Source organism: Pleurodeles waltl, chromosome 6 (assembly GCF_031143425.1).
Source record: "Pleurodeles waltl isolate 20211129_DDA chromosome 6, aPleWal1.hap1.20221129, whole genome shotgun sequence".
Classification (NCBI taxonomy): Eukaryota; Metazoa; Chordata; class Amphibia; order Caudata; family Salamandridae; genus Pleurodeles; species Pleurodeles waltl.
Window position 1 is genome coordinate 1,104,539,882 of NC_090445.1, and position 21,049 is coordinate 1,104,560,930.

The following is a 21,049-nucleotide window of genomic DNA, read 5'->3' on the forward strand; positions in this document are numbered from 1 at the left end:
TTTTTTTCTGATGCATTCTTCATAGCACTGGGAGCTTATCAATATAAAGTGTTTAAAATACATTAAATATGATGAATTGCATTGGAAAGCCGAGTCTACATGTAGGTTTCGGGCTAGCTACATTTGAACTGAGCGATGCAGAGTTAGGATTCAGGGCTTAATTTGTAAAAAATGACGTATTCCACAGGCACCTGCTAATAGTGATGCTGAGATCTAGTCTTGCCGAATGCCAGGGCTGGTCAGTGTAGATCCCACCTCCTGCCTCTTCCTTCCACCACCGTCAACTCCATGTCTCTTCATCTCACCCCTGTGGTTTTTTCTTCATCCCTGCATAACAGTTTCCCCATGTTTTAGTTCCTCCTGTATTCCCCATTTTTCTGCCTTGTTTCTGTTGTTAGGGGTTAATGTCTGCTGATGAAAGATAAGTCCTGGGCCGCAAATATGAGTGCGAGTGCTAACCACTTGCATTGTGTACTATGCAAATGCTCTTGCCTATCAGAAACCAGTGCGCTTTACCCAGACGGCTGTGGAAATGTGTTCTTGCATTCCGTGAGTAGTGTCACAATACCCCTTGAGCCTACCCTCACCTGAAACTAATCCTGTTTATTCTAATCCGGCAATGTCGGACAACGAAAATGATCTCACAAGGACCCGACCGACAAGTATTTCTTTTTTCTACCGCTCAACTAACAGGATTAGCTTGGAGACAATTTTGCTTAGGTAAAAGGTTGTCAATTGTTATTGTGAATATTTTTAGATCTGCCTTCCATAGCTGACCTGTCTTTTACCTAAAGTGACTTTTAACCCAATATCAACCAGTGCACACAAGGCTACCTAAGGAATTATGTATTGATCGAACGAACGAAGGAGACATGCCCATGCGTCAGAGGCATGGGGTCCAATTCACCAAAAAGCCAGGGGTAGAGGAGGTGACATCAGACACCTCTCGACAAGCGATGACATAACAGGGTTGAAACCTATTCCAACCCTGAGTTAGCCTCATATATGCTGCTGCAGGTTTATGGCAAGAGCAAAAAAGGAAAAAATGCAGAAAGTATTCCGGCTCTCAGGCATCAGTTTACTTTCTACTCCTGCTGCTGCTTACCTAAACACCAGGGGTGACAAGGGCAGTGCCAGGAAACCAAAGGGCAATGCTGGTTTACCCCTTGCCACCCATAAACGTACACTCTCATAGCCCAGTGGACAACCAACCACAGAGGTGTGCAATGAACAAACGCTGCAATACAATCAGAGATCACTATGGAACCTAACAGAACCAAAAGGCTAGGCAAATAGTGTATACTATCCTACACATAGACAGCATAACATAATGTAACATGATACCGCTTACCATAAATTAACATAAAATAACATAACTTAAGCCGTGCAATTACTTAATTTATTCATTGGAACTGTGCAGTTGCGTGAGCTCACCTCATAATCTGCCTGGACATTTATGTTGTCCTTTTATTTTAGTTGTGTAAATCAACCAGGAATGTTGTGAGAATTTTCTGTGTTCCAAGTAAAACATTTTGCCATTATAATGCTCCCTCTCTCCAGTGCAATTTCCAGGAAACACATTTTTTGATTTGCCAATAACTGTTAACCCCATGGACTGATTGGCACCAATTTTGGCAATCACTTGGCCAAGGCAGCTAAGGTACAGCATGCCAAATTTTAGGCAAAGCTGTGAAGGGGGAAAAATAATTAAAGTGGGTGGTGAGGAAGTGGTGAAGAAACACGTTTTTTCTAATTTTAGCTCCCATGAGAAGAGTTGCCCGAGCCTACAGCCCTGACTGCTGAATATATTTACAACAAATTTTGCATGAATTTAGAACTCCACTCAGACCGTATGCTTTTCTTTGTTTGGTGTACACCCATTCAGCATTTTGTGAGATATCAGTGTTTAAATAAGTTGCCCAGTGGGCATTAAACGGTTATTACTTCTTTATATATGTGCCATTTAGGATTTGTCGATCATAAATAGATTGAGCAAAAAGGGAATCCACTTGGATGATCAAACCATTTCTCCCGTTATCCCGGGTGGATCTGTGGTTCCAGAAGTGGTACCATGACTTCAAGTGAACTGATTGGCTACTGTGAGAATTTATTTTGGAATGGCCATTTTAAGATGTGGGGAACAGTCCATTTTTCATGGACAAAAAATTAAACTGGTGATAAAAGAGGGCAGATTAGGCTCACATAGACTCCCTCACAGGTAACGTGAGTAAATATAATGAAAAATAAAATAAGTTGCAGGATCTGCGGATCCTCACCACCAGATGATGTCCTTGGTCCATGGTACAAAGAAAGGTGCCAGAGACGTGGGCCACCCTTATAGGGGTTCCGGATCCACAGATCTCCAAAAGCTACCATGAACACAGGGCACTGTAACCCCAGGAAAATTTCTGAGTGTTTTTAAACATAACAAAGCCAACCATAAATTCAATTTAAGCTTTGTTTTTTTAAGAGAATGCATATAAAATGGCGTAGGTGGGAGTTGAGTAGAACAAATGAGTTTGCAAGTGCTAAAATGGGCCAGCTAGTTGAGTCTAGCGACCCTTCTCTGCCATCACTATATAACCAACTATGAATCTCGAAATACACTCAATAAAAAGCAACAGGGAGGGATTATAGACAAAATTTTCACTTATAATTCAAAGCAGTGAAACCAAATAGCGAGATTATTGTGATAGTTGTGCTTTACCTTCCAATCTGCATTCAATGCAGTGGTGTAGCACAAGTACCATGGGCCCTAAGAAAGCAGAAAAAAAGACCTGCGCCCTCGTTTAAATGGTGCAGTACACCTTCAATGAGGATGTATTTCCCCTCACCCTCCTGTGCCACTGCACAAGATGCATATAGATAGCTACACCCCAGGTCCACCGGGAAACGGCTTGATAATGTGCATCAGCTCTATCACCATTGTTTTTGCAAAAGTTTGGTAATACATGATCAGTTTTGTCAGTGGTAATGATATATGTTTTTTTTTACTGCACAGTGCAATAAGAAATACTCAGATACTTTTTTTGCCAGCTCCATTTCAGCCACTGCCTTCTGTGCTTTTTTCATGGATTGCGGTTGCTTGTTTGCACTGTCCATCTTGGTCATGTTCATTTGTTTTTGTTTATACTGTCCCATTGTTTCTGTTAGAAATGGGGTTTCTGTTTGGCAAGTGTATGCACCCAAGCCATGCAGAGCCCACCACTCTAGGCAGGGCAAGTAAGTTACACACCAACGATAACCTGTGCTTACCCCCTGGTAGCGTGGCACAGATCAGTCAAGCTTATCTCCAGAGGTTATGTATAAAGCGTTTGTGCAACATATTCATGCCAGTGACACAATAAATTCACCACAAAGGAAAGACTCCACACCGGTTTGTAGCATAAATATGTTTCTTATATTGTCATTATGTTCTAAGAACTACTATGTCACCCATCATAAGTACTGTGCATAAAATCGGGCCAATGTAAGGTAGATGTGACATACTTCAGGACATGAAATGGTTGACTAGAACATCTGCATCTCCGAAAATCACCATAAACACAAGAGGCAAGATAACTGTGCACACTACGTAAATACGTAAATACTAAAATAGTACTTGCTGTTTTAGATAGTATAAGAATAAAAACAATATACATCAGTAAGTCCTGGGCATGTAATGCAGTTTAATGGTCACCTTAGATACAGAGAATAACCATTGCAGATATTGCTGCTCATGCATGTAACACCTAGGTGCTTTGCAAATTAACGCTGTATCTTTAATAAGCAGTCACTTATGTGGCATAAAATATTCCATTAAAGGAATGTGCCTGGGTACTAAGGTAGGCTAAGGGACTAAACAGCCCTTCTTTTCCAGGGGTCGTGAAATAACAATAATTTCCAATCATGATGAAAGAAGGTGGATAGTTCCCCATAATTCTGTGGTCCCCAGGACAGTGCCAAAGTGATTGGGAGTGTTAGCAGGAACACTCACGCCTTGGGGGCTATGTGTGGATTTTCCAATTGCAACACATAGTAAGTGGTTTCCACATAAGGCCTGTTCCTTAGGTAAATAAATAAAAAATGGCAGGAGCTGAAGGTGCGCCCCTCTGGTACGAGTGCAGGCAATCCTGAGTATTTATCCAGGGCTGTACCTGGCAGGAGCGTGGGATGTCCGAAAGGCTCCCATGGGGCCTCTCACCATATCTGAAAGGGTGGGAGGCGGGCTCTGTAACCCCTCCAACTAGAGGGCAGCTGACATCAGGTCCCAACAGACTGTATTCTCCATACTTCGAAAAGGAGGAGGCGGCGCCTCTCAAAGGGAGAGCGGAGCTGCCTGTAAAGGCGTGCAGGATGACTACAGCGGGCAGTGTCAGTCCACTGTCAGGATTCTTGCTTTGTAGGGCCAGCAGCCATATGGGCAATTCTCCTTTCAGGTCCCCAAAGGAGTCGGTGGCATCAAGAGTGGGGCCTGCATCGCCAAGTGCAGGAACTCCTTGTGGAAGAGCAGGCAGGACTGGGGCACAAATGTGTTTTCCAGCTAGTACAGTGATTGTGGCCTCTATGGGGAGGGTCTCGCCTTGCAGTGGCTGCGTCGCTCCTCTGAGCTGGAGACACTGTGGTTACACCTCAGCTTCTCTCCTGTCCCGCGGAAAACAAAGACGGCGCTCACCATGTGCTGATGAAGGGGCCACGTTGAATAAAAATAAAGTGCACTCGCCGTGCCCTTTCAATTAATAACGCTCTCCCCACACGCACTAAGTGATGCAAGGGCCAACAGTCCTCAGGAGAAATCCTTTCAGGCCCTCGGGGTTCCTTAGTGGGAAGGAGGAACAGCCCCACCAACCCCTTGGGTATACTGGGCACAGGGTAAGAAAGTGCATGCAGGCTTGCACCCAACCCAGCCATTAGTTCTATGGCAGTTCCTTTCAGTGCCCTGGGGAGACCACAGTCAGGGAGCAGCTGGCAGCAGGGCAACAAGCAGAAAATCAATATAGTGAGTCCTTTATGCCATCCGTCAGGCACCAGTGCAACAACAGAAGAGCAGTCCAGAGGAGTCCTTTTCAGCTCAGTAGTCCTTCTGGCACAGGTTCAGTCCCAGTTACCAAAAGTGTTCTCCAATCATGGGGTCATAGCCCCTGTACTTACACTCAAAATGCCTTTGTTCGGGGGGGGGGGGTGACATCAAAGGAACCCTTTCAAGTGACAGAGAACCCCCTTTCAATCCAGCCCTCTCTCCAGACATCAGCAGGGGGGAATCTGCCCATTGTGTGAGGGCAGGGCACAGCCTATTGACATGTAAGGTGTGAACAACCCTCCCTTTCCCCAGCCCATGATGACTATTAGTATGCAGATGTCTCTTCTGTCACACCCAGCCCCTCCTGTGTGATGGCTGTCTGGAAAGTATGCACCAAGTGTAGTTGTCACGCTGCCCCAGCTGATTTTACTAAAGTCATTTATTACTCTGGCAATGGCAGTACCAGTGTAGTTATAGGTAGGTCAGACTTTCCACAGGGGAGACATTCTTTGTTTGTAATAACCATTCAATAAATCTCCATTAAGGTTTCCAAAATAGTTTGACCATTTTGGCTCCTTAATACAAAGCTTTTTGCTGATCTGTTAAGTGTGTGTGGGGGAGGGGGGGGGGGGGGGGAGAAAAAGCAAGAAAAAGTGAGGTCCCAAACAATAATTACAATTTGCCACGATACCAGATTACAGCACAGCAATCCAAAACCTAGCACACCACAGGGCAGCTCCTATCATGGCATTACATTTAAAAAATACTCTTCTTTCAGTTCAAATAATATAATCCAGGGGAATTATAAATCACTTGGTTTTGTTTTCTTGCTTTCTTTCTTTTATTCTGTATTTTCGTTCCTTTCTTCTTTCACTTATTAAGTTGTTAATATATTTATATTAAAAACCTCTCAGTGACAGCAAAATGTCCTCACGGAGCCTCATAGAAACTACACTTCCGTCTGTTGAAGCGGAAATCATTCGTCTTCGTCAGTTTGAGCTGCAGAGGGTATGATAACACCTTGACATATGTTTATGCAGAAAGAAATTGGATTAGATGAGAAGGAGACTTTTCACAGTTTCCCTAAAGTAAAGAGCAATATAGCTTAAAAAAAACGCTGACTAGGACGATTTACCACGCATAAACACCTAGTTGGAATAAAGGCAATTTTCCCAATCTTTTCATGGAGGGCATGAAAAATGACAATTTTGGCACCGTATTTTTCGCATTAAATAGAAATGTAAGCGAAACAAATTGTGCAGAATAATAAGCCCGCGCGTGATCTATTTGCTGATGATTCAGAACACAATCGCCATCATATCCCGGAATATCTTATTGTTACAGCAGGAAAGTATGTTGGCGGCAATAAGTGTGCATGTGGGAACCAATCTGAACATTTTTAGGTTAGTGTCATTTGAGGCTTGCAGGTTTTCTATCACTGACAATGTCAATTCAAGCTTGCACCGTTTACTTTCAGTGGCTTGTGTCGGTGGGGCTTGAAGGTGGTGGCTCGCAGGTTCTATCAGTGTTACTGGCGGCTTGTAGGTTTTCATGCAATGTCACGTGCCAGTGAAAGCTTGCAGAGTAGTAGATTGTAGGTTTTCCACCGCAGTCAATAAAGGTTTGTAGGTTTTCTATCGCTATCGGTGGCGGCTTGCAAGTTTTATCTAGCTCTCTGCAGAGGCTTGTAGGCTTTGTATCCCTTTCAATGTTATTGGAGGCTTGCAGATGTTCCTTCACTGTCACTGTCACTGTGGGGGTTTGAAGATAGCAAAATGTAGGTCTTCCATCACTGTCAATTGAGGGTTGCAGGTTTTCTGTCAATCTCAACAGAGGGTTGCAGGTTTTCTGTAATCTCAACAGAGGGTTGCAGGTTTTCTGTAATCTCAACAGAGGGTTGCAGGTTTTCTGTAATCTCAACAGAGGGTTGCAGGTTTTCTGTAATCTCAACAGAGGGTTGGAGGTTTTCCTTCACTTTCATGCACCAGTGTAGGCCCCCAAGATTTACATTACAGTCAGTGTCAGTGCAATATTGCAAGTTTTTTTTAATTTTCATGCGTTAGTAGAGGCTTGTTAATGGGGGCTTGCAGCGTTTTAGTCACCATCAGTGTAAAAGGAGACATGCAAGTTTTCCATCAGTATCAGTGAACGCTTCCAGATGCAGACTGGAAAGCTTTCTTACGCTGTCTTGTACACATGCAAGCCACCACACCCAAGCAATCACTATCATTGTTAGTGGATATTGTAGGTGTTGTATTATGGTCAGTGCTAGTGAGAGGTGGCCTGCAGGTTTTGTATCACTTTCAATGTCACTAGATTCATATCGAAGAGGGGTGTGAGTTTCTTTCACTAGCCATGTTTTGGTGGATGGTTGCTGATGGCAGCTTGACGGTTTTCCATCACTGCTCTATTTGGTTGTGCAGCAAAACACAAATGTACCACCCTTGATATATGTGTGCAGTAAGATAGTTGCTCATTGGGTGGAGAGGTGGCCACATGTTTGCAGGTCACAGGAGCATTGTTAGATTACTTCAGAAGATAATTAATGCAATTTCCTGACTAGTCCGTTTTGGCAAACCAATTTTTAGAGGTGGCCAGCACCTTTACCTCAGATTTACACAATACAGAATGTCTCCAATCTTACTCTGGATTCCACTTGATATCACATTATATTGTACTGCATTGGTATTAGGCTACCCGGGGACTGTAGTGAGTGAGACAGTCTAGATGAGAGGATCTAATTGGGGCATGCAGATAAACATAGGAATTTGCCTAATTTCTCAATGATGGTGGCAGCAGTATTATGGATCATGGATATCACAAAGCCTCACACTTTAAAAGCATACATATATGAGCAACTAAGTATTGTCCTCATACTAATGCAAACAGATGATTTATATTTGGAATGCACCTACTGCATGTGCCAGAGGTGGTTCAACATGGAGCATGAGCATCAGCTGGATGAACTACTTCTAGTGTTTTGTAAGTTCATAACATTATCAGTAATTTCTGTTTTTGAATGTTTAATATTTCCCATTGTTTCAGGGATTGCCTGTCATGTTTATAGATCAGAATAAGGTGTGAACAGCAATATCTGTGATTCTGATATCAGCACAACAGAGCAGTAGCCCATAAGCCCTTGCGCTAAATTCCTGTCCTTAACCTCGATGTAGACCATACTGCCACTCGTGCAACATCTGCCAAAGTAGAACTTGCCATCTCCCTGATAAGATGACATCTCTTTCCTGAAGCAGTCATAGCTGTTCCATGGCTACAACTTATTCCCTCTATCATGGGACAACACAGAGGGCCTGATTTAGAGTTTGACAGATGATGTTACTCCATCACAAACGTAACGGATATCCCGTCTGCTGTATTGGGATTCCATAATATCCTACGGAAATCGTAATAGGGCGGGCAGAATATCTGTCATGTTTGTGATGGAGTAACAAGTCTGCCAAACTCTAAACCAGGCCCTGAGTCAACGACTAGGCAACAATTTTTACATGACAAGTCTACAACACCCACCTGACCAGAAATGCACCCCAAATGATATGTCCACATTTCCACACATTAGTATAATAATACTGACTAGACCACACTTAATTCTAGACTTTTTCATCTCCACTAGACTAGACCACCCTCTACCACACTAGGCCACATCTCATTTCTCATGAATGCCTATATTACACATCCACCGTGACTACGACACATACTGCTTAATTATTTATATTTTATTTAGGTTATTTATATATTTATTTATTTCAAGATCCTGGACACAGGGCAACAGAGTGTGTTATAGAAATAAAACATAGAATAACACACCAATAAACATGAAATCTAGGTTGTCACAGGATTTGCGAAGACAAATAGGAAGGTAGGTATTATGGAAAGTCTTGTGGGAACTATTTTTTGAAGTTCCTTTTAAAAGCAGAGTTCAATGTGGTTTGCTGGATGTAGGTAGGTATAGCGTTCCAAATCATTGCAACATTTCTGGAGTGTGATTGTTTCAAGGTAGATGACTTTTTGAATCTGTATTTTAGAGCTAAGTATTCAGGTTTTTCAAAAGCATCATTGTATTTGTGATATATGCAGCCTCCAAGGCAGATCGATAGATATTAAAAAGACACCCGGATGAGGAAAGACCTGATGGAAATTGCTGAGCTCTCTTCATACTGGAGACCATACGGGCTGCTGACTGGACTGACTTGGGGAAGAAAGACAGCCTTTAGACAGTCCAGTTTGCAGCACATTTCTATAGTGTACGAGATGACGAGGGCTTGGACAGCCAGTGTCAGGTCTTGTTTTGGAATGAAAGCCTGCATTCTGTGTAGAGGCGTTAATTGGAATGTGTCAGTCTCTTTGATGTGCAGATCAAAGTGGAGTAGTTTATCAAGTTGGATGCCCAGTGACTTATGAGACATGATAGCCTTTGGAGTGAGTCCTCTGTCCCTGAGTGGATTCGACCATTCTGTGTAGGGTGTGATAAGTGCACTCCCTATGTTAAACAGTACATTTCTGGATGGCATTTCAATCACTATCTGTATATGATTCAAAGTAGTGTTTTAATGTAAGAAACGTTATATGCCTTGTATTACATCACAGTTTCGTAAAAAACGTTTGTCAACATTCACACATACATAGTTAATTGTCATTCAGAATGAGGTCACTTGTTACACTTTCATTTCAAAGCATATATTATCATTGGGAAATACAAGTACCCATATTTGTAACAAACAATGAGTGTGGCTTAGAACTTGATTTCCTTCTGAAACATGGTTGATATTATGCAATTTTGTCATAGGGGAAGCAAAACATCCTTTTAAACAAAAGGTGAGAATGATTCACAACTTGATTTTCATTTTCAGGATGGTTGACATTATGACATCATGCTGTAGGTGAAGAGAAATAGCCAACAAGTTTTTTGTCCACTGTCCTTTGTCCAGGCTGTAACAATAAATGCCTTCCTTTTGATTTAAGTAATTTATGAGATTTATAAGAGAAGAGAGATTAGTTTGTAGTGAAGGTATGGTCACCTTGGGAAGCAAAGAATGTATTTAACCGTTTCGGTCCATAAGACAGCCGGGAGCCGCCCGACGCAACAGTGCTCATGTGCCTCAAACGGCTTCCGGCTGTATGCGGAAATGACACTTGAAATCCCTCTGTTGCAGGCACCAGAGGGACTTCTTTTGGAAAGAAAGAGCCCCGGGAGATAGGGAGAGGTTCCCTATCTCCCGAGGCTGTTTTTTTGTTTCAGTGAAAGGATGATCAGCGTGCGGCACGCTGACATCATTTCACTTTCACTGCCTCAGTGCTGAGGGTCTATCTCAGCTCCCTGAGTACTGAGGCAGACGGGAGAGGTTTTTCAGTGGAAAGGGGAGAATCTTCTCTTTCCAATGGTACCCTTCCCAGTGGATCCCTGGTTAGGTATCACCACAGGAGGGCGATCCCCATGCAGGGATCCACCCACCAGGCACCAAGGAGGGGGGAGTGGCCCCCAGGGCAAGGGCTTTTGCTTCACCCATTTTTTTTTGTGACTTTTCAGTCTTTCTGCATCTTCTGGGCGGGGGGGGGGGCGCAGATCTGGGCCCTAAATGGGCATTGTAATTCCACCGACCACTCCCCAAAAGTGGTACAGTCTTTCTGCCCCTGTTGGGGGGGGGGGCGGTGGCAGATGGAGGCAATAGCCACTGATCTACGCCACTTGGGCGCAGAAAGCCCACTCGGCCCCAGGGATTTTTTATTCATCTAGGGGTGGGGGCTGCCCAAAATGGGCATTGCAGTGCCCCCCCAAAAAATCAGGACAGTCTTTCTGCCCACCTGGGGGAGGCAGGTGGGGCAATAGTCCCTAATCTGCCCCCCAGGAGGGCAGAAAGTCCACTAGGCACCTGGGATTTTTTTATACATCTAAAGGTGGGGTCTTTCCAGAATGTGCATTGCAATGCTCCCATCCCCCCACAAAAAAATCCTCACAGTAATAGGTCTCCATCTGACCCTTCTTGGGGCTTGTGGGGGGGGAGAGAGAATGCGCACTAGGCACCAGGGATTTGTTTTGGTACTGTAAGGGTAGGAGCTGCCCAGAATAGGCATGACAATGCTCCCCCATAATAAATGGGCACAGTCTTGTTGTCCACCTGTGGGCAGATGGGGATTATTAACACCCACAAGACACAAGAGAAGCATTTTTTTTAAAAAAAGAATAGAGGGGTGGGTGCTGGCCACCATCATGGGCATAGTTATGCCCCCTACCCCAACTGGAGGGGGCAAAAGTCTTTCCCACAGACTAAAGCATCTCATCCCAATGGCAAGCATGAGGACATTTGACTCTTTTATGTTTTGATTTTACATATGGGCCAAGAGAGCTTAGCTAACTCCCAATATCGTCCCACCTGCAATGGTGAGCAGCTGCACTTTTTGGACTTAGGTACGCTGCCACCTGAAAAAACCTACCAGACCCAAACCCTTCTGAAAACTAAACATCTGCGGAAGTCCTGCATTGTGTGCTTCACATGCAACCCACATCATTTTCTTACCCACAATGCCCTGCACACCTCAAACTTTGTCTGAAATCACGCATTTTCCCTACATTTCTTTGATGGAAACTTCTGTAATCTGTAGGAATCCACAAAATTCCTACCACCCACCATTGCCCCATCTGCACCGATAAAAACTCTGCCCCACTTGTGTGGGTGCCCAAAGCATAGTCAGCCTAAAAGCATATGGAAAAAAACCTGCCCTTTTGGACCCGCTTATGTTCCCCCTCGATTTCCACATGTTTTTGGCCCTTCCTTGTCGCAGGCACTTGACCCACCGACATATGTGAGGTATCATTTTTATCGGGAGACTGAGGAGAACTCTTCCTGGTAGGAAATTTGTGGATCCTTTCAGATTTCAGAACTTTCCATCACAGAAATGTGACAAGAATGTGTTTTTTAGAAAAATGTTGAAGTTTGAAAGGGATTCTGGGTAACAGAACCTGGTGAGACACACACACACACACGTCACCCCATCCTGGATTTCCCTGGGTCTCTAGTGTTACAAAATGTACAGGTTTGCTAGATTTCCCTAGGTGCCAGCTGAGGTAGGGCCCAAAAACCACAGCTACCCGCTTTGCCAAAAACAGGTCAATTTTGTGTGGGAATATTTCATGTATCCATTTTGCTTTTTGGGCCGTTTCCTGTCACGGGCACTAGGTCTACCCACACAAGTGAGGTACCACTTTTATCAGAAGAAGTAGAAGAATGCTGGTTAGAAGGAAGTTTGTGGCTCTGTGTAGATTCCAGAACTTTCCATCACAGAAATGTGAGAATATATTGTTTTAGTAAAACTTTGAGGTTTGCAAGGGATTCTGGGTAAAACAACCTGGTGAGAGCCACACAAGTCACCCCATCCTAGATTCCTCTGGGTGTCTAGTTTTCAAACATGTACAGGTTTGCTCGGTGCCAGCTGAGGTAGGGCCCAAAAGCCACAGCTACCCAATTTGCAAAAAACTATTTTTGTTTTTATGGAAAAGTTTGATGTATCTATGTTGCATTTTGGGCTATTTCCAGTTGCGGGCAGTAGGCCTACCCACACAAGTGAGGTGCCATTTTCATCTCAGAAGATGTGGGAGAATGGTAGGTGGAAGGAAGTTTGTGACTCTGTGCAGATTCCAGAACATTCCGACACAGAAATGTCACTAGAATGTGTTTTTTAAGTCAAAGTTTGAGGTTTGCAAGGAATTCTCAATAAAACAACCTGGTGAGAGCCACACAAGTGCCGTTTAGTCAAAGTTTGAGGTTTGCAAGGGATTCTGGATAGAAAATGTGGTAAGAGCTACACATGTAATGCAGTCCTGGACTCCCAAGGTGTCTAGTTTTAAAAAATGCACAAGTTTGCTAGGTTTCCATAGGTGCCGACTGAGCTAGAGCCCAAACTCCACTGCTAGGCACATTTAAAAAAAAGGTGAGTTTTCAGTGGAAAAATGTGATGTGTCCATGGTGCGTTTTGGGCTGTATCTTGTGAGGGCACTAGGCGAACCCACACAAGTGAGGTACTATTTTTATATGGAGACTTTGGGGAATATAGAATAGCAGAACAAGTATTATTAGCAATTGTCTTTCTCTGCATTTGCGCCTTCCAAATGAAAGACAGTGTGTCAGAAAGAAGTCATTTTGAGAAATGCCCTATAATTCACCTATTTATGGGTACTCACAAATTCAGAGATGTGCAAATAACCACTGCTTCTAAGCTCTATATCTTGTGCCCATTTTGGAAATACATAGGTTTCCTTGACACCTATTTTTCACTCTTTATATTTTACCAAATGAATTGCTGTATACCTGGTACACAATGAAGACCCATTTCAAGGTGCAGCTCATTTATTTGCTCTGGGTACCTTGGGTTCTTGGTGAACCTATAAGCCCTATACATCCCTGAACCAGAGGGACCAGTGGTCTGGCATAGATGGAAAAAGTTACAGATGGAAATGTAGACCGAAATGTTAGTTTTTTTATCTCAATTTCAATATCTTTTTATTTCAACTGTTACTTTCTGTAGGAAAACCCTGAAGGATCTACGCAAACAACCCCTTGCTGAATTTAGAATTTTGTCTACTTTTCAGAAACATATAGCTGTCCAGGATTCACCATTGGTTTCACACCCATTTCTCTCACTAACTGGAAGGAGGTTGAAAGAACAAAAAATAGGAAAAAATGGGTATGTCTCAGTAAAATGCTGAAACTGTGTTGAAAAATGTGGTTTTCTGTTACTTGTCTGCCTGTTCCTGAAAGCTAGGAAGATGGTGATTTTAGCTCTGCAAACCCTTTGCTGATGCCATTAGCAGTGAATAAATCAGATGCTTTTTTTCTGCAGCACTTTTCCCCCATTTTTCCCCAAAAAACCAATGGTTAGCAGTATTTTGGCTAATTTCTTGGCCCCCTCTAGGGTAATTCACAAACCCTGGGCTACTTTAGAATCCCCAGGATGTTGGAAAAAATGCTGCAAATTTGGCGTGGATAGCTTATGTGGACAAAAAGTTACTGAGGGCCTAAGCTCGAACTACCCCAAATAGGCAAAAAGGCTTGGCACAGGAGAGGGAAAGGCTTAGCAGTAAAAGGGTTAAAAATAAGTGATTATTTGTTTACTTGTTGAGTCATTTAGGGGCATATTTATACTCTGGTTGCGCCGAATTTGCGTCGTTTTTTTCGACGCAAATTCGGCGCAAAACTAACGCCATATTTATACTTTGGCGTTAGACGCGTCTAGCGCCAAAGTATGGGCAAATAGCGTCATTTTTTTGCGTGAACGCCTTCCTTGCGTTAATGAGATGCAAGGAAGGCGTTCCCGTCTAAAAAAATGACGGCGACGCAAATGCGTCGTATTTATACTCCCGGGCAAAAGTCACGCCCGGGAGGTGGCGGGTCAAAAAACCCCGCATTTGCGCCACTATTTAACGCCTGGGTCAGGGTAGGCGTTAAGGGGCCTGTGGGCTCAAAATGAGCCCACAGGTGCCCTCCCCTGCCCCCAGGGACCCCCCCTGCCACCCCTGCCCACCCCAGGAGGACACCCAAGGATGGAGGGACCCACCCCAGGGACATTCAGGTAAGTTCAGGTAAGTATAATTTTTTATATTTTGTAATTTTTTTTGGGTGGCATAGGGGGGCCTTATTTGTGCCCCCCTACATGCCACTATGCCCAATGACCATGCCCAGGGGACATAAGTCCCCTGGGTATGGCCATTGGGCAAGGGGGCATGACTCCTGTCTTTACTAAGACAGGAGTCATTTAAATGGCGTCTGGGCGGTGAAAATAATGGCGCAAATCGGGTTGAGGCGATTTTTTTGCCTCAACCTGACTTGCCCCATTTTAAGACGCCCTAACGCCATTTTCCCCCTACGCCGGCGCTGCCTGGTCTACGTGGTTTTTTTCCACGCACACCAGGCAGCGCCGGTCTGCTAGCGCCGGCTAACGCCATTCCATAAATACGGCGCCCGCATGGCGCTTCAGAATGGCGTTAGACGGCGCTAAATTTTTTGACGCTAAACTGCGTTAGCGCAGTTTAGCGTCAAAAAGTATAAATATGGGCCTTAGAATGCTAGATAACAAAATATTTATATATTGATTGGGTACCCAGAAATAGTGTATAGAGAGCAACAGTGTAACCGAATACTAAGAGACCATAACACCTCAGCCACTAATATAAAAAAATAGTAAATGTGATTAGTCATTTCCAAATTAGAATGCTGAAAGAATGGATTTAGTAGAAACTAATATATTATTAATAATGAAATAATGGGTGAGCCTTAATGAAGTTTCAACAAACAGACAAAACATTTCACATGAGAAGTAGGCAAGAATTTTCTTTATCAAAGTAGCGCATCAGCGACATTTTTGATTAGAATACACCTCCTTATTGATTGGTTCACACTTCGTCTTTACCTAGAGAATATACCTCCTTTGACCAGACAATATCACCTCTATAACTATGACAGACCTTTTTTGTGAGTACAGCACTCCTTCTGCCTAACTTGACTACATTTCTGTCCTGGGTAGACCATCCTTGACCCTGCAATTGTTTTTGTTGGGGTCATAAAGACAGAGTTATTACTGTCTCCATTTGATTAGTAATAACGATCTATTTATTGAAACTGGTTTCTGGTCACTATCAATTTTCAGCTAAATGCTTAATGACTGCTTTTAATTTGCAGTATCTAGCTATTTTAATATCCCTTCAAAAAACCTATATTGAAACATTACGATCAACTTCAAAAAGTATTGTATTTGCAAGTGTTAATAGTTACGGACATAATACATTTTGAAAGGATAGTTCTCAAGCTGATGAATCTGCAAGTAACCAACTCTTTTTGGTTTTGATTTTGTCCATTTTTAGGTCGTAATCTATCTGTGGGCTTCTAACCACGCCAACCGCACACTTATCACTATTACACGTTAATGAGCTTGACTTTCAAAAATCCTTTATTATCATTGCTTTTAGTTTAACACTCCATGGGGTGGTTTAGTTACCGCCTTGGCCATCGACCCTGTTACATGGATAACTGCACGTCTGCCGATACCTTTGACTGGGAGCAAATTTATTTTTCGTTTTGTGGTGCTTTGAGCTTTGAATCGGCTTGCTTATGTCAACTGTTTTAGTTTTCATTTTCAATTTATGTGGCTCAAGAAAAGTGCAGTTAGGAATTTACAACACTATTAGCTATAAGTAGAGCAAACGTGAGACCCACTGCATTACAAATGCTTGTTAATTAATGATGGCAGTGGACTTTCTGTTAATAATTGAGCAGTTGCTGTAGTATTCTGGTAAATGTACATTTGGAATGGCCCTTGTTTTAGAGTAACTTCATTTCTGGAACTGCAGTAACTGCAGTTGCGGCTTGCAGCCAGCAGTAGGGGCAGGGCGGGGCGAGGTGGGGCGAGGCGGTACGGGGGGTGGAATAAAAATTAAATAATTAAATACAAAATAATGTAAGGAGAGCTCAGCCCACAGCTGAGTTTTTGCATCTACTTTGTCGTAGTACTGAGTGTATGCTAAAATAAGCACCAGGGTGAGCCCCATTCAGCACCTTTGGCAGCTGACAGTTTTAGGGAGGACGGGGGTGGGGGAGAAGCACACTCACACCCATTCTTTCACACACACATGCACACACGCACATCCATAAACAACACTCATCAACATTCAAACGTGCACGCACCAAACATTAATTTAAAAAGATCGCACACACACAGTTACCTTCAGCCTCGGAGGTCCCAGGAGGGTTGGGACTGCTGCCTTCCCTCGCTGTCTGACATTAGGTCAGCCAATAAGTGAAGGCAGCAGTCCAAACTTCGTCACAGAGTGGGATGGTGTCAGTGAGACTGCTGATCCCATCCCACTCTGTGAAGAGGTGTCACTGATTGACACTCGCCCTGGGTGCTTCATGGCTTATACCTGAAGCGCCCAGGTCCAAGTCAATGGGTGATGCTTCCTTTGTCACCAGGGGGAGGGCCTTGAGGCACCTTTGCTGAGCCGAGGAGGTCACGCCCACAGGAGCTGTGACAGTTTCAGCCTAGCAAAGTTCAGCTCAGGCAGCCAGGAGTCTGCGCAAATCGCGCATGTCTGCTCCTGGCTGACTGACCTGAACATGAAGCGTGACTGTCAGGCTGACCTTTGTTCAGCCTGACCGGCACTCTTCATGAGGTGCAAAGGGTGGGGGGGCGTTGGCCCCTCCACCATGAAGGACTGGCCGCGCCAGAATAACTGGCAATGCCTTATGAACGGTTTTGATTTCAATTGAGAGACAACAGATGGAAACCTTTACACAGCAGCATAGAAAGGATGAAAGGCTGAATAGACTCATTGGGATTTGCCCTGTGGCTACGGGTCAAACACAGATCACTTGGGTTGATGGCTTATTCCACTGCGCCATCAGTTCAAGTGAAGCATCACAGCCAGCTAAACTTTCTGCACATGTTTCTCCATCGAAAAACAATGTACCTCAGAAATAATTGTCATTCCACTGTTAATTCTGCAAGTCTAAATGCTAGTCATTTGTAACATATTATACAGCTTTCTTCCCTTTCGAATTCTTTCTTGGAAGACTTCAGTGTAACAATAACTTGTTCTATTTAATAATTTTCTTTTTACAATGGATTTCCCTGTTCACAGCGTTGCAGAACGACGAGCTAACTGAATTTAATATTCAAATCTCACCCTGACATTATTTTATTATATAACTCATTACATCTTGAACACCCTCAGCTTGCAGGGCGATCTTCTTCACAATAACCATGAATGAGCTCCAGTAAAGACAATTTAAATTTTACTGGCTTGCTCTTATCCAGCAGTCCTGGTCATTTTCAAAGGGCAGCGGCACTGTATGTGGGGCGTTTAGTCAGAGGACAACATGACTGAGTTTACAGCTCATAACTCACATTTCGCTGTTCGTATGTATTTGTAGGTTTGGTGGGCCATCCTAATCACTCAGAGGTAGCCACAAAATCTGCCAATGAAAGTGAGACAGACTTCATGCTGCTGGGATGCTGAACAGTCACTTTACACATGCCATACCTGTCATTCATTATCTTAGGTCCCAAATCATGGGACGAAGTTTCTCAGGTGATAAAAACGTTTTCATACAGAAACCTCAGAGAAACCTATAGTAGTTTAAGGAGAGGACTATTTATAGGTAGCGAGTTAAAGTTAGATTTAGTAAAACGTTTAGGTTAACAATATGGTAAAGAACAAATGTAAGAGATAGGGGGCGAGTGTGTGTTAAGGGCAAGAGTTATCTTTATGGGTAGTTTTAGGATTAGTGATAAATGTAGGGCTGAGTTAATATTACAAAGGTTAGTTGTTAGGCTATTAATTTCCAGGTAAACTTTCGAGGAGTCTCTCCTGCTATAAAAAACTTTAACAAAATACACAACCCAACATTTCCAGGAAAAATGGAAAATGGTCTGATATCTAAAAAATGAAAGAGCTAGGTACCCATTCTTTTAGCCTCTCGGGCAAATACACCACGATTAATCAAAATTCTTGTTTATTTAAGATTTGATTATGGATAGAATAACACCGTGAACGTTTAATCTGAAAAACAACAAATGGTAAACAGCTATCATGTCTGAGAAATATATTTGCAGGAAACCCATTCATCTCCACCAGCAGGGGCGTAGTTATTAATAGTGCCATAGGTGGAAGGCATTGGGGCCTACTGCACCCAGACTGGAGTTTTATTTTTTCTTGCGTGCATTTGAACCCAGAGCACTGTTGCTATGCCGCTGCCACTAACTGGTTCCACTGCCATGCTTGTTGTCTCTATTCATTACAAGAACCTCGGTCATAAAAGAGACCTTCGCATATCACATTTTAAATTCAGTACTGCAGATGTTATTGCCAACAAGAAAAGCTACATGCATTCTACATGAAGCAATTTCCAATACCAGCCTTTCAACCCATCTGCCACCTCTTCGCCTTTCCAATGATTCAACAATCTCACTATCCCTATCTACAATATATCTACAGAAAGATAACTAGAGTCTTACGTATTTTTGTAATTGGGATGTCCATCGTTTATTAGCTAATTTGACTTCTAAGGCTATTGATCTGGCTGGTGTTATGTAGAAATCACAATGCTGGATCTCCATATCTGTGTTACATCCTTAACTGTAGATTCACTTACAGATACCATGGTACCTCTTTGGTCCCAATTGTTTGTGACATCCACCTGCTTATGTGATGTACAAAAGCGTATTAACATATCTGAATTTTTGAGACCAGTTCTGTAGAAGGTTGTTGTGTGCATGTCGCGCTACTTTGAGATTTTTCACTGCTAGGACAACATATTTACAAGTCCAGGATCTCTATTATGTTTCAGAATATTCTCATTGAAGAGAGTATGAGCCAAATTCCTAGCTTTATTTGAACCAGATATACAGTAGGTGCCAAACTGTTGTTGGCTATAATAAAATTAACAAACTTATTAGCAAACCACCACATATCCGCGTCACTGGAACAAGATTTTATATAGAATTAAAGTACCACACTATTGCCATTTCTAAGCAGGGTAAAATAAACACTAGGTGCTTCTACTAGCCAACTTATGATTCACAATTTTTCTATCTCAGAAAACTGGTTCGCTGAGTCTGTCTTGCTGGGATTCAAACTCATGATCTCCTGAACACAAAATTTGTCATGATTGAGTGCCCTGCTGATTATCCTGAGGTGTACATGCATGTAGGTGATTGACAATCAATATTACATTCAGCTCGGCTTTCTTTGCCCTGCAATGCTAAGTAAATTACATTCTACTAAAGGTGTGATATTACTGGCCGTGAATCTGGAGCACATCTGCCCTCCTTACACATTTAAGGATGCTATCTCTTCCGCCCTAGTTGGCAGATATGTAAATGAATGTGGAGTGACCAGTCTTGTGAATCGTTTGAGGAAACAGTTCCCACAACATTCACATGATTACACAGAAACCTAAACTCCCTGTGAAAGAATCAAGTAGTTGTTCTACTAAGTACAAGTATCTAAATGACCAGCATCCTGTAGAACATAAGGCAGAGTGGCACCTAATTTACTCAGACTCACCAGAGTTGCTAGCCCATTATTGGCCATCATGCATTGGCCAGTTCCAGTTGATTCATGCTATCTCTAGCTCCATCTTATGTTACAATGATGGCAATTGTCCACGAAAGCTCATGGTAATCTGCCTGTTGATGGCTTGAATCAAGCTAAAACAGAGCCATCTAGGTCATTGGTCTCACAAGTCCCTGGAACCTTGTGGAAAGGCAATTCCTTTGCCAGGAGTCTCCACATGAAATATCACAGACTGTGCATCATCTTCCAGGGGCACAGGCTCAGAAGCTGGCACCACATCAAATCTCTGATTAGCTGCTCCTCTCTGATTTTCCACCAAAACTGACTATTGACTAAAATCAACGAAAAATGTGAACTTCAAACACACAAAAGACACTGCTCTGCATCCATGTAACCTATGTTGCTGTGGGCACTGCCAATCACACAATGGTTGGCTAATGGACACCATGTTCTTCTTTGTCAATAAACAGGCCAATGCCTCTACTGTGTGACACTCCAAATCCATCTTGATCCCTAAACATCTATGAAACGTGTTTATTCTACAGAGTGGCTTTTTAGTTAATAGGAAATTTTATAACCGCTAGAATGTTGGGGATATTTTTACATAATATGTCATAGAAATCAGAGAATAAAGCATGTCAGTTAAAGTGTGCCTTATTCACATATTGTTAACTAGCATTATATGTTAAAACAAATTAACAGTTGTATTCCACTATTTAAAATGAAGGTTGTTCCCACCCAGGGCTCTAGGCTCTGCATGTGCAGTCTATCTTTGTGAAGGTAAGTGTGCATGTCCGTGTTTTTATACCTCATCTTGGTCGTTATTTTTGTGGGGCTACACTTACTTTTTGCAGCACCTGAGATATTTCCAGGTATGCGCAGTAAAAGTCGCATTTTTGCTTCGATAGACCAATGTAACATATTACTTGTGATGTTCCATTTTTCTGAATAAGATTATATTGAAAGTATTA

General features: G+C 42.9%; 1 protein-coding gene across 9 annotated transcripts in view; it reads right to left on the reverse strand.

Annotated features, from left to right (window-relative positions):
* Positions 1–21,049, reverse strand: part of CAMTA1 (calmodulin binding transcription activator 1) — a 2,488,613-nt gene that overhangs the window by 199,821 nt on the left and 2,267,743 nt on the right. The gene's annotated exons all lie outside the window — the stretch shown is intronic.